The sequence below is a fragment of the Diabrotica virgifera genome, chromosome 7, assembly GCF_917563875.1.
Source record: "Diabrotica virgifera virgifera chromosome 7, PGI_DIABVI_V3a".
In the NCBI taxonomy this organism is placed as follows: Eukaryota; Metazoa; Arthropoda; class Insecta; order Coleoptera; family Chrysomelidae; genus Diabrotica; species Diabrotica virgifera.
This window is the reverse complement of record NC_065449.1, coordinates 97,632,349-97,644,535: the sequence shown is the minus strand read 5'-3', so window position 1 is coordinate 97,644,535 and position 12,187 is coordinate 97,632,349. Positions and strand designations below refer to the sequence as shown.

Below are 12,187 nucleotides of genomic sequence, written 5' to 3'. Positions count from 1 at the left end.
AAGGTCCTATGTAGCAAAGATTTAACATATGCTCTTATAGTACGCCTAACTAAATGTTACGTATACAGTGTACTATACTATGGAGTGGAACCATGGACGATAAATGTAGAGACAATGAGACGACTTAACGCCTTTGAAATGTGGACCTATAGAAGAATTATGAGGGTTTCCTGGGTAGATAGAGTTACGAACAACTAAGTACTGAGAAGAATAGGTAAAGAGAAGGAAGTTGAACTTACAATTAAAGAAAGAAAACTACAGTATCTCGGACATGTGATGCGGGGCGAGAAGTATGGCATCCTGCGACACACAATGCAAGGAAAGGTAGATGGCAGATGAAGCATCGAAAGAAGACGAAGTTCATGGCTGAAGAACCTGAGAGAATGGTTTGGATGCAGCTCAAAACAACTATTTAGAGCTACTGCCTCAAAAATTAAAATAGCTATGATGATTGCCAAACTTCGTAGCGGAGATGGCACCTGAAGAAGAAGAAGAAATTGTAAATTAACCTGCCGAGACGGAGTTAAACTTAATTTCTGCAAAACTTAAAACCAAATTTAAAAGTTTTAATGCAGGTTTTATAAAAAATAGTGTATGCCACTCGTGCATAAGTACATTTAAAGCACTTGCAATGTTCAGGACAATCTGCTTCGCAACGTTCCCTTAAATCCATACACGTACATTAAAGGCTCAAGTATACACGTACACGTATGCATCAAGTATACATATAATGTACGGAAATTACTAGATCCCTTGTAAAAGGTTTTAAAGTTCCCGAAATAAGGGTTACATTACATCATAGAACGTTTTCGGATTAAAAAAATCCATCATCAGTGTTAATAAAAGCCAATAATGTGCATGCCTGAGCCACCAAAATATTTTGGGTAAAAAAACTTTAAATGTTGAAAAAGTTAAACGTTTTGTGATGTAATGTAACCAATATTTGGGGAATTTTAAATAGGTATAAATCCAGCTACAGGAATTTTATTTTTCTCGTGGAATAATGTGCGACTCTTATTTTGAGTGAGAATAAAATAATTGTTTTAAATAAATCGTATTTTAGCAGATTGAATAATTGGTCTACTGTAACACTATCAATAAAAGTGTAAAGAACTATGTGAGTGGGGAAGTTAAAGTGATCAGGCTATAGTAGTACCAGCTATATAAGAACTCATTAAAATTAAGCTCAGCGGGGTGTTATTGTTCGAGGTGTGAAGTTACATAAACAAGGGCTCATTTCATGAAAAAGGTAGATCCTTTGTTTATGGAAATCCACACCTCTAACAATAGCAACCCGCTGAGCTGAATATTATTGAGTCTCTTAGATAGCTGGTACGACTATACTAAAGTTTTCGGGAATATAATTATTGCCGAAGTATATAATAATTATCTGTAACGTAGATAACGTGTTAAACTAATCTAAATGACATGTTTTTGTATCAATAGTTATTGAAACGTGATGTATGCTTCAGTTTTTCGAAGTGACAACCTTGAAAAAGAACTGTCATAAAACTTACATGCAGCAGCACTAAACAACATCCATGATAAAAATGCAGCATGAAACAATTATCACAATTTTTACCACTGTCCATGAACTGTCACTCTCAAGATTTTTATCCGCGTTTTTCTTTGAGCGGTACGCACAGCAGGTTTTTGTCGTCTTTTGTTTTCAGCGAGACAAATACCAAATTTTTAATCGTCTTTTATTGTCTTCAAGACTGGTAGCGAGAGCGAACGCAAACATTTCAAGCGATTCGCGGACACACAACACACTTACACACGAGGTTCAGCGCTGACTGAAGTCGAACACGAACAATGCAACAGCAACAGAGAAAAGAGTAAAACAAGAGGTTCTCCTGCTAGACTAGACTTAGTTGCAGGATGGGAAAGTACGGTACGCTGGCGTTCTCGACTTTGATATGTACCATCTTGGCGATTTCAATGCTGTTCGTGATTGAAAAAATTGCATAGAGATAGATGATTGTGAACGTTAGAGGTAGGTATTCATTGACAATAATTTGAGTAAACTTTTTGAGAACATTACACCCCAGTATATCTGTGAAAAAAATCATTGATATCCAGTGGTGTCATGGCAATATTAGCAGTGCCGGAACGTACTGCTAATTTTTGTTTACAAAACCTAAATTGTCTATTTATTTTTTTTCTTTTCTTAACCAGTGCCGGTACGGCGTTCCGGTGCGTTCCGGCACCATGACACCACTGTTGATTTCACGTAAAAATCTTATACAGCCTTTGAAAGGTTCTCTAAAGGGTATATGCGAGATAGCTGATGACAAATCTTTGCAGACGTTCAACTGATTTAAACTTTGCTTTATTTTTTTTTAAACAATTATAAAAACTGATAAAATAATGTTTTGCACGTAAAGCGTTTCTTACATATACAGGGTGTTTGGTAAAGAATGGGCCATAGCTTAACCTCAGATTCCTTAGGTTAAAATGGGTCGATTTAAGCTAACTTACCTTAGTACGAAAGTTGATAATAACCGAAATACAGGGTGTCAAAGATTCACTTTTATTTTATTTATTCTTGAATATTTCCTAACAGGCATGGGACTATAACACGAAATTTGGTAAGCGGGGGTTTTTTGGGACGAAAAATCTAAATTCGCCACCAAAAATGATGTACCGGGTGTCCACTTATATTTTCCCCCATTTTAACTGCCTATAACTTCTAAACGGCTCAAGATAGAAATATGCGGTTTTCGCTGAAATGTTTTATTTTAGTAAAAGTTTTGTCTGAATTGATAGAATTTTTATATCGCTTTCAAATACGTAAAACAAAATGGAGGATTTTTGAAAAAAACGTTGTTGACTTTTTTTTAATGGAATACCCAGTATATTTTTTTGTAAATTGATAGAAAGGTCATTCACCTATCCAGCGAAATAAAGTTTTTCAAAATCGGTTGTCAAATCACTGAGTAATTAATTTTTAAATTGAGAGGTGCAACATGGATATCACATAACATAATATTAATTATGTGATTTCCACATTGCATCTCTCATTTTAAAAATGAATTGCTCAGTCATTTGACAACCGATTTTAAAAGAATTTATATCGCTGAATAGGTAAATGAACATTTTTTTCAAGTTTTTAGCTAAATGATCATTTTTTATATCGCTTTTAAATACAAAATGGCGGAATTAAAAAAAAAACGTTGTTGACTTTTTTTATTAAAACACCCAGTATATTTTTTTGTAACTTAAAAAACGGTCATTTACCTATCCAGCGATATAAAAATTTTTAAAATCGGTTATCAAATGGCTGAGCAATTAATTTTTAAAATGAGAGATGCAATGTGGAAATCACATAACATAATATCAATTTGCTTATAATGGTAGGGGAGCTCAAGCGGGGATTTTTGCAGTCACTCGAGCGCGTCAGATTAGCATATGGTGAGAAACCTGGTACCCTGCAGATGTACCTCTACTATATATTGGCTCTTAACACAGGGGAGTTCGTTAAGGGGGGCCCGAAAAAACAAATCTACCCTTAAAAAAACTCGAAATTGTCAGATTAAGATAAGGTAGGTTAAGTACATGCAAAAGAGTGTATATTTCAAAAATCTGACGATTTGAGCCGGGCGTAAGGAAATGGGTGAGTCCCAAAGTTTCACAAGAAAAAAGCAAATATTTTGCGAAATGAATGACAGATCGAAAAACTAAAAAATATATGCTCAATATTTTTTAAAAATCTATCGAATGATACTAAACACGACTTCTCACGGAGAGGGGTGGGGGTAAATTTAATATTTTAAATACGAATCCCGCGATATTTCGCGAAATGAACATCAGATCGAAAAACTGTAAAATACACTTATTCAATATTTTTGAAAAATCTGTCGAAAGACACCAAATACGACCCCCCATGGATGTGGGGTGGGGAGTTACTTTAAAATCTTAAATAGGAACCCTCATTTTTTATTGCAGATTTGGATTCCTTACGTAAAAATAAGTAACTTTTATTCGAAACATTTTTTAGAATTATTGATAGATGTCGCTATAATCGGAAAAAACGATTGTTGGAAATGGAAAATTAAATTAAAAAATGGCAAGCGCCCACTAAAATGGAAAACTTTACTTAACTTTTTTTTGGTTTTAGGACCTACTCTTTACAACCCAATAGGTCACCAAAGCGCTCGAGTGACTGCACATTTAGCATACTTTGCTCCCCTACCATAATGTTATTTAGGTATGTGATATCCACGCTGCACCTCTCATTTTAAAAATTAATTACTCAGTGATTTGACAACCGATTTTGAAAAACTTTATATCGCTGGATAGGCGAATGACCTTTCTTTCAATTTACAAAAAAATATACTGGGTGTTCTATTAAAAAAAGTCAACAACGTTTTTTTTCAAAAATCCGCCATTTTTTTTTTTCGTATTTGAAAGCGATATAAAAATGGAATCAATTCAGACAAAACTTTTACTAAAATAAAACATTTCAGCGAAAACTGCATATTTCTATCTTGAACCGTTTAGAAGTTATAGGCAGTTAAAATGGGGGAAAATGTAAGTGGACACCCGGTATTACCCAGAGGGTGCCACATACGCCTTTCAGCGCTCATTTAATATGTTCAATTTTTTTTATTATTCACTCTACATACTTTTTGAATCAAAACTTTTTTTTACTTAAAAAAGGTATACTACATTCATCCCACTAAACTCAACAATTTTCGAGATAATCGCATTTTAAATCTGCGAGGCAACGTAATTTTTTGCATATCATTGTAGTTACACCCGAAAAATAACTTAAATTTTTTCAAACGGAATTTGCGATGCAATGAAATAAATATGAGAACTGGCACAATTACTACGGTTTCAAGTTTATATTACGGGCCTAACTACAACGATATTATGCAAAAAAGTATGTTGTATCGCAGATTTAAATTGCGTTTATCTCGAAAACAGTTGAGTTTAGCGAGATGAATGTAGTATACCTTTTTTAAGTAAAAATATTAATAGAATAAAAATTTTTATTCAAAAAGTATGTAGAGTGGGAGATACAAAATTGAACGTATTAAATGAGCGCTGAAAGTTGTATGTGGTGCCCTCTGGGTAGTACATCATTTTTGGTGGCGAATTTAGATTTCTCATCCAAAAAACCTCCGCTTACCAAATTCCGTGTTGTTTTCCCATGCCTCTCAGGAAATATTCAAGAATAAATAAAATAAAAGTTAAACTTTGACACCCTGTATTTCGGTTATTATCAACTTTCGTACTAAGGTAAGTTGGCTTAAATCGACCTATTTTATGCTCAGAAATCTAAGGTTAAGCTATGGCCCATTCTTTACCAAACACCCTGTATATTTTAGAGAAAAAAAATTTAAAGAAAAGTTGTAGATCTTGAAAAGAAGTTCTTTAATAATTAGAGAGTTTCTAAATTGAAATAAAAAAAAAACAATTGACCGAGATGATTGCAAAAAACCCTGATTTTTGCAGTAACTTATACTTAAATGTTAATAAGTTCGTTTTTTGAGTATTAAAACCTAATATAACTATGTATTTGAAATTATGGCCATTAATGAGTTATTGAAGTGTGCTAAATCTCAGCTAGATCAACCAGTGGTGTTACCTATAATTTTCCTCGAGGGATGGGGGTGTTGGATTGGGCACCGAAATTTTTTTCTATTATTTGTGACAAGGCAAGTTACATTTTCCTACTATTGTTTATATATTTTTTATATGCCCTGGGTGCGTCACTGAGATCAAACAAATAGTTTGTAAGTTATTTAATTTGTTTGTCCCGGAGAGCGATTATTTAAACAACTGTGACCCCTAGACTCTAGCTAGAATCTAGTCTAGAATTCTACGAAAAGCTTTAAACCTTCTAGTACAAGGTACAAGTAAGAATATTTTGACAAAGATAAGTGGTTTCTGTCTTGCCAAAAACATGGTTTTAAATTTAAACAAAGATTTACGCGTCGCGCGCCTGAATCACTGCTACCGTTGAACACATTCTTAAGGTACACGGCAACGGTAGAGGCAATGGAAATATTTAAGTCTATGACCATTGAACCATTGATCATTGTCAAAATATTCTTACTTGTACTTGAAGGTTTAAAGAATTTTTGTAGAACTGCAATTCAACTAGTATGTAGTTTTTAGAAAAAAAAATCCCAAAAAATCACTAATTGAAGCATTTTTTCAACAATAAATTGCAAATAATTCGAAAAGGAAGCATTTTTCGAAAAATTACCAAGAGAGAAAAAATGTTTATTTTGAGGAGATACACCAAAAAAATAGCTTCCGAAGCAATTCGGTGAAATTGCTTTTTTGTATAAGCTATTTGTTAGTAGGTAACAAATTGTCGGCCCACTTGGAAAATTTTAAAAAATATATACATTTTAACTTAGAAAAATAAATAGAATGGAATAAGAAAGGCTTGGTGCATTAGAAATGTAAAAAAAATTAGTCGGTCTGTTTCTAATCATCCTTTGAGGGGTTACCGCTCGCCTAATTATTTGGATTGAATAATTATTTGGATTGAATTCAATTTATGATTATTTATTTAAAAAATCCTGTGAGTTCTTTATAAAGGTGTCATTATTGTTTGTAAATCGTTTTATAATAGCTGTTAAAAATTTTGACATTCTACCTACTACAAAGATGTACGGTGTACTACAAATAGTGTATAAGTGATGCTTTGTGAATTTTCGTATTACATAAAAATAAGGTGTCTTGCTGTAATAACGTGTAAGTAATTTTCTTTGGTAATTTTTTGAATATTATTGTTCAAAGTTGTAAATACCTTATTTCCCAAAAATTTGGTTAGATTCTTTGCTAATATTTAAAAAAGGAAATAAGTTAGATCCCAACAATTACAGACCAATAAGCCTTAGACCTGTTATTTGTAAAGTTATGGAATCAATAATCACAGAATGTCTTTCAGAATTTTTACTTCGAGAAAATATTATTCCTCTACAACAACATGGCTTTGTAAAAAGTAGATCAATCATGACTAATTTACTGTGGTGTGTTAATGAATGGACAGCAGCATTAGATAAAAAACGACCAGTGGATTTTAATATATTTAGACTTTGCAAAAGCATTTGATCGAGTACCAAGAAGAAAATTGATGTATAAACTAGAACATTTTGGCATTCGCGGACAACTGCTTGAGTGGATTAATGATTTTTTAACAAATCGGGAGTTTTGTGTTAGAGTTGGCAAGTCGCTGTCATCTAAAAAACCGGTTGTAAGTGGTGTTCCACAAGGATCTGTTTTGGGTCCACTACTATTTGTGTTGTATGCCAGTGATCTTGAATCTCATATCAAATCTAAGAAAGTTTTCTACGCAGACGATACAAAAATATTTGCTGACCCACTTTTCAATGGGCAAGACTTACAAAGTGACTCAGATTCGATCTTCAAGTGGTGTTCGGATTGGATGTTACCTCTAAATAGAGATAAGTGTGTGGTTTTATATTTGGGAAAAAATAACCCTCGTTTGTCTTACTCGATAGACGGGCATTTACTGGATACCGTGGAATAATGTAGTGACCTTGGTGTAACAATTACTGAAAATTTGAGTTGGTCGGAGCATACTTCAAACGTTACTAAAAAAGCGAATAGTAAGTTATACCTTCTTAGTAAGACTTTAACAAAAATATCATTTTCGGGTTCTATTCGTTTGTATAAAACTTATGTCCGACCCCTACTGGAGTACTGTGGAACGGTTTGGTGCCCAGAATTAGTACGCGATAGAACTCATCTCGAAAATATCCAAAAGAAGGCCACCAGACTATCCTTCAAACGAAGAAGGCCAGATTACCAACAAAGACTTTCTTTAGCAGGGTTACCAACTTTTGAAGCTCGTCGACTCCGTGGTGACTTAATTATCACCTTCCGAATTTTAAAGTATGGATCTGGAGATTTGCAACACTTGTTTATTTTAGATGATCACAGCAGACTACGTGGACATAGTTTGAAAGTGAAGAAGGAACCCTTTTCATCGATAAGGCGCCAACATTTTCTGTGTAATCGTATTTTTAGTGTATGGAACAGTCTCCCAACGGAAATTATAAATTCTCCACCTATAAATGTTTTCAAAAACCAACTAGACAGTTATCTTTTTGTAAACTGATCAGTGTTGTGCACAATATATTAGTCTATAGTTTATTTGCGAAACTAATTTTTGTAATGTAGGTGTTATTTCATTTATCTTGTAAATGGGCTTATGGGTCTCCATGACCCCAGCCCTTATTTCTATGTAATAATAATAATAATAATTTAGTGTAAGGTCATTTCATTTTTACCACCTTCTCCGCGATGAGCCTGAATTTTGTTCTACATCTTATTTCGGCGTAATCGTGTATCCGCGTGACACTCCAAACATATTTCGTTCTATTGCTATTTGCGTTCCCTTTTAATATATTTGAAAGTTTAGAAAATGGAAAAAAGCGTAAAAATATTTTTATACAGCAAGAGACAAAAAAAACTGAAATAGAAGATAATATCTTCATATATATCCATATATCCATATCCACCATAATATCACCATATTATGGTGTTGAATTAACAATAATGATGGACTATGCTAGACTTGCGTGAATCACCATGTACATTTAGATTTATGTTTAAAAAGCGTAACATTTGAATTTAATAGTTGATGTGTACCAACATTTTTTATAATTTACTAAAATAAGGACACAAACAATTTTATTCCGTAAGTGGTCTCCACATATTAAAATTTCAAAATTTCACCCTGTATTATTCATAACAAACCCTACATGATATATAGTTCGTTAAAATAAGAACAGATTGTTAAGCAGCTTTTAAAAATATAAACATATACATTTAGAGCTCAATTAAAAATACAACTTGTGAACAACTATGTTAAGCATGCGTGAACCAACTTGTACATGTTTTATCTTTGCCAAACGTCATGATTCATTTTCAAACAATAGTCCATTCTTTCACGGTTTTTGCTCTAAATTTTAAAGAATCGCTTGGATTGACATGAAATTTGGCATACGCATAGCTTACATGTCAAAGAAAAAAAGTGATATTGTGCCAATGTGTGCTTTTGCCCTGGGGGTGATTTTCACACCCTATTGGGGGTGAAAAAATATAAGTCCAAAATAAGTCCGGAAATGGATAAACTGACTAATTTTACGTAACTTTTGTTCTATAGAGCTTTTTCGCCAAGTCAACACTTTTCGAGTTATTTGCGAGTGAATATGTTCATTTTTCAACAAAATAACTACATCTTTAGACGGTTTTTCGCAAATAACTCAAAAAGTAAGTATTTTGTCGAAAAAAACGTTTTTTGCAAAACTATAGCCTGTAAAAAAGTAAAAAAAAAATGGTGGACGCGTTAGGTCTCTGGACCTCGTAAAACCAGAGCTATAGCCAATGAAAAATATCTTCATATTCACCAAATTTCAAATAGAAAACTTCGAAGTGAAATATCCAAAAAATTAAGCACTTTTTGGGGAAACCCATTATAACTTTTTTAAAGTGTTTTTTTATTTCTGTTTTTATAAAAACTTTCTAGCATTCAATTTAAGCAAGTTACGCTCAAAATAAAGTTGGTCCCTTTTGTTTTGGCAAAAAAAATCGTGAAGACCACCCCCTAATTAGCAACTTAAATGAAATTAATCGTTACTGCCCCACAAATTATTTTACTTATGTTGTGTTTATATGATCTGTAAGTTTCATTGATTCAAAGTGCTTATTTTGGAAAAAAATTTATTTTAATTTAAAATTTTTAAATTTTTAATTTTGAAAAATTTTTTTTCAGAATAACTTAAAAAATGTTAAAGATACCAAAAATCTCGAAAAACAAAAAAAGTCAGCATTGCTTTTCTGAATATCATGTATTTTTTTGTTTTTCTGTTAGACAAAATTTATTAAGATTTTGTGTTTCTAAATTTGCATACATTCGTGATCAGTGACTCAATCAACCCCTTTTAACTACAGCCCTTTCAAAAATAAGGACTTTGAACCGATGAAACTTACAGATCATATAAACAATACCTACACGAGTCAAGAAACTTGTGAAGTCGTAACGATTAAGTTTATTTGAGATACTAATTAGGGGGTGATTTTCCCGATTTTTTTACCAAAAAACAAGGACTAACTTTATTTTGAGCGTAACTTGTTTACTTTTGATGCTAGAAATTTTTTTTTATAAAACAAAAATGAAGGTTTTTTTAAACACTTTAAATAAGTTGTAATGATTTTTCCCCGAAATGTGCTTCATTTTTGGTTATTTCACGTTAAAGTATTCCATTTGCAATTTGACGAATATGAACCTATTTTTAATTAGCTATAACTCTTAGGTCTGGATCCCGCGTATGAAAAAAAAGTTGATTAATAGCAAGCTGAAAATTTGTTAATAGCTTAAGGGTGTCTAGGCGGACAAACTTTGATATATGGGAACACTGGAACAGGGGAAGTTTTAATTGTGGAACAGGTTAAAAATTTGGAACGGTCAGACCACGAAAACGGCACATGTATTTTGTCCGACAGAACAGACTTTAACTCTCCGAACAGAGATTAAACTCTCATGCAAAAATCAGACTGCTATTTATCACCAAATGGGCGTTTTAATGAGTGGAACATGTAGAATATGTCAAATGGCAGGAATTGTGACAGGTGATGAATAGCTGTCTGATTTTTGCATGAGAATTTAATCTCTGTTCGGAGAGTTTAAGTCTGTTCTGTCGGACAAAATAAATGTGCCGTTTTCGTGGTCTGACCGTTCCAAATTTTTAACCTGTTCCACAATTAAAACTGCCCCTGTTTCAGTGTTCCCATATTTCAAAATTTATACGACTAGACGCCCTTAAGCTATTAACAAATTTTCAGCTTGCTATTAATCAACTTTTTTTTCATACGCGGGATCCAGACCTATCTGCTTCTGCTAGGTATAGAAACGTGATATGTACACAATTTTTTTAAATTTTTTATTTTTTCCGACAAAATACTTACTATTTGTTGTTATTTGCAAAAAACCGTCTAAAAGCGTGGTTATTTTGTTGAAAAAATGAACATATTCACTGGCAAATAACTCGAAAAGTATAGACATAGTGAAAAAACTCTATAGAACAAAAGTTACCTAAAATTAGTCAGTTTATCAATTTCCGGACTTACTTTGGATGAATACTTTTTCACCCCCATACCCCCGGGGCAAAAGCACATATCGGCACAATATCACTTTTTGACTTGTTAGCTATGTGTATGCAAAATTTCAATCCAAACGGTTCTTTAAAATTTAGAGGTTTTGCAATATTTTACCGTTAAAGAACGTCATCATCATCATCATCCAACCAATTCACGTCCACTGCTGGACATAGGTCTCCCCCAATTGTTTCCACACTTCACGGTTTTGTGCTGATTTTTGCCAGTTTTTACTAATCCGCCTGATATCATCTGTCCATCGTGTAGGCGGCCTTCCTCTACTTCGTTTATCTTCTCTTGGTCTCCACTCCATCAGCTTTCGTGCCCATCTTGAATCTTTCAGCCTGGCGACGTGTCCTGCCCAGTTCCATTTGAGCCTGGTGATACGTTCTACAACATCTGCGATACCGGTTGTTTGTCTGAGATCTTCATTTCTTTAAAGAACGTACTACAAGTTAAATCAAAACATTAAATGAAATGTACGACGATGTGTAATGTCATTGATACGTACTTTCAATGTAATAATTTAGGAAATGGCTATTATCGCGGTGAACGTATTTTATAGTTATTTTATTGAAGTGTTGTAATGTTTTTTTAAAACGCTTTTATTTAGTTCAATAGTTTGCGTCAAATCTTTAGACGTTAATTTGACTGCCTTTTCTTCAATGCAAATGAATGAAAATTTGCAGACATTTGCATTCGTGGGAACAATACACGAATAGTCAATAAAAAATTTTTTATGTTTATTATTTGCTTAAATAAAAAAAAACGATTTTAATGGAAAATGCTTAAATTCTCTTGCTTTTTACAATGTAGAAACTTGAAACTTCTACGGATTGTAGCTAATGATATGAACTATACATAATTTCACTTTTTACGTTCATTGTTTACGTTATGCTTCATAAATAAACAATAAGGTTTCAAATTTTGAACGCTCATATATTTGTTTATATAAAAATCGGCACTTATTCGTGTCAAATTTCAATACGATACGAAACAAAACTTCAACCAAAACTCGAATTAAAAAAATTCGGGTTTT

At 33.0% G+C, this 12,187-nt stretch overlaps 1 protein-coding gene across 4 annotated transcripts in view; it reads right to left on the bottom strand.

Annotated features, from left to right (window-relative positions):
* LOC114330751 (cGMP-dependent protein kinase, isozyme 2 forms cD4/T1/T3A/T3B) overlaps positions 1-12,187 on the bottom strand; it is a 1,273,893-nt gene that overhangs the window by 400,275 nt on the left and 861,431 nt on the right. Inside the window, exon 1 of one of the 4 annotated variants that reach the window (XM_050655747.1) lies at positions 1,518-1,785. The exons of the other annotated variants lie outside the window; for them this stretch is intronic. The gene's annotated coding sequence lies outside the window, so the exon portion shown is untranslated. Of the gene's footprint in view, positions 1-1,517; positions 1,786-12,187 lie in introns of those variants that run through there. 4 annotated transcript variants of the gene reach the window in all.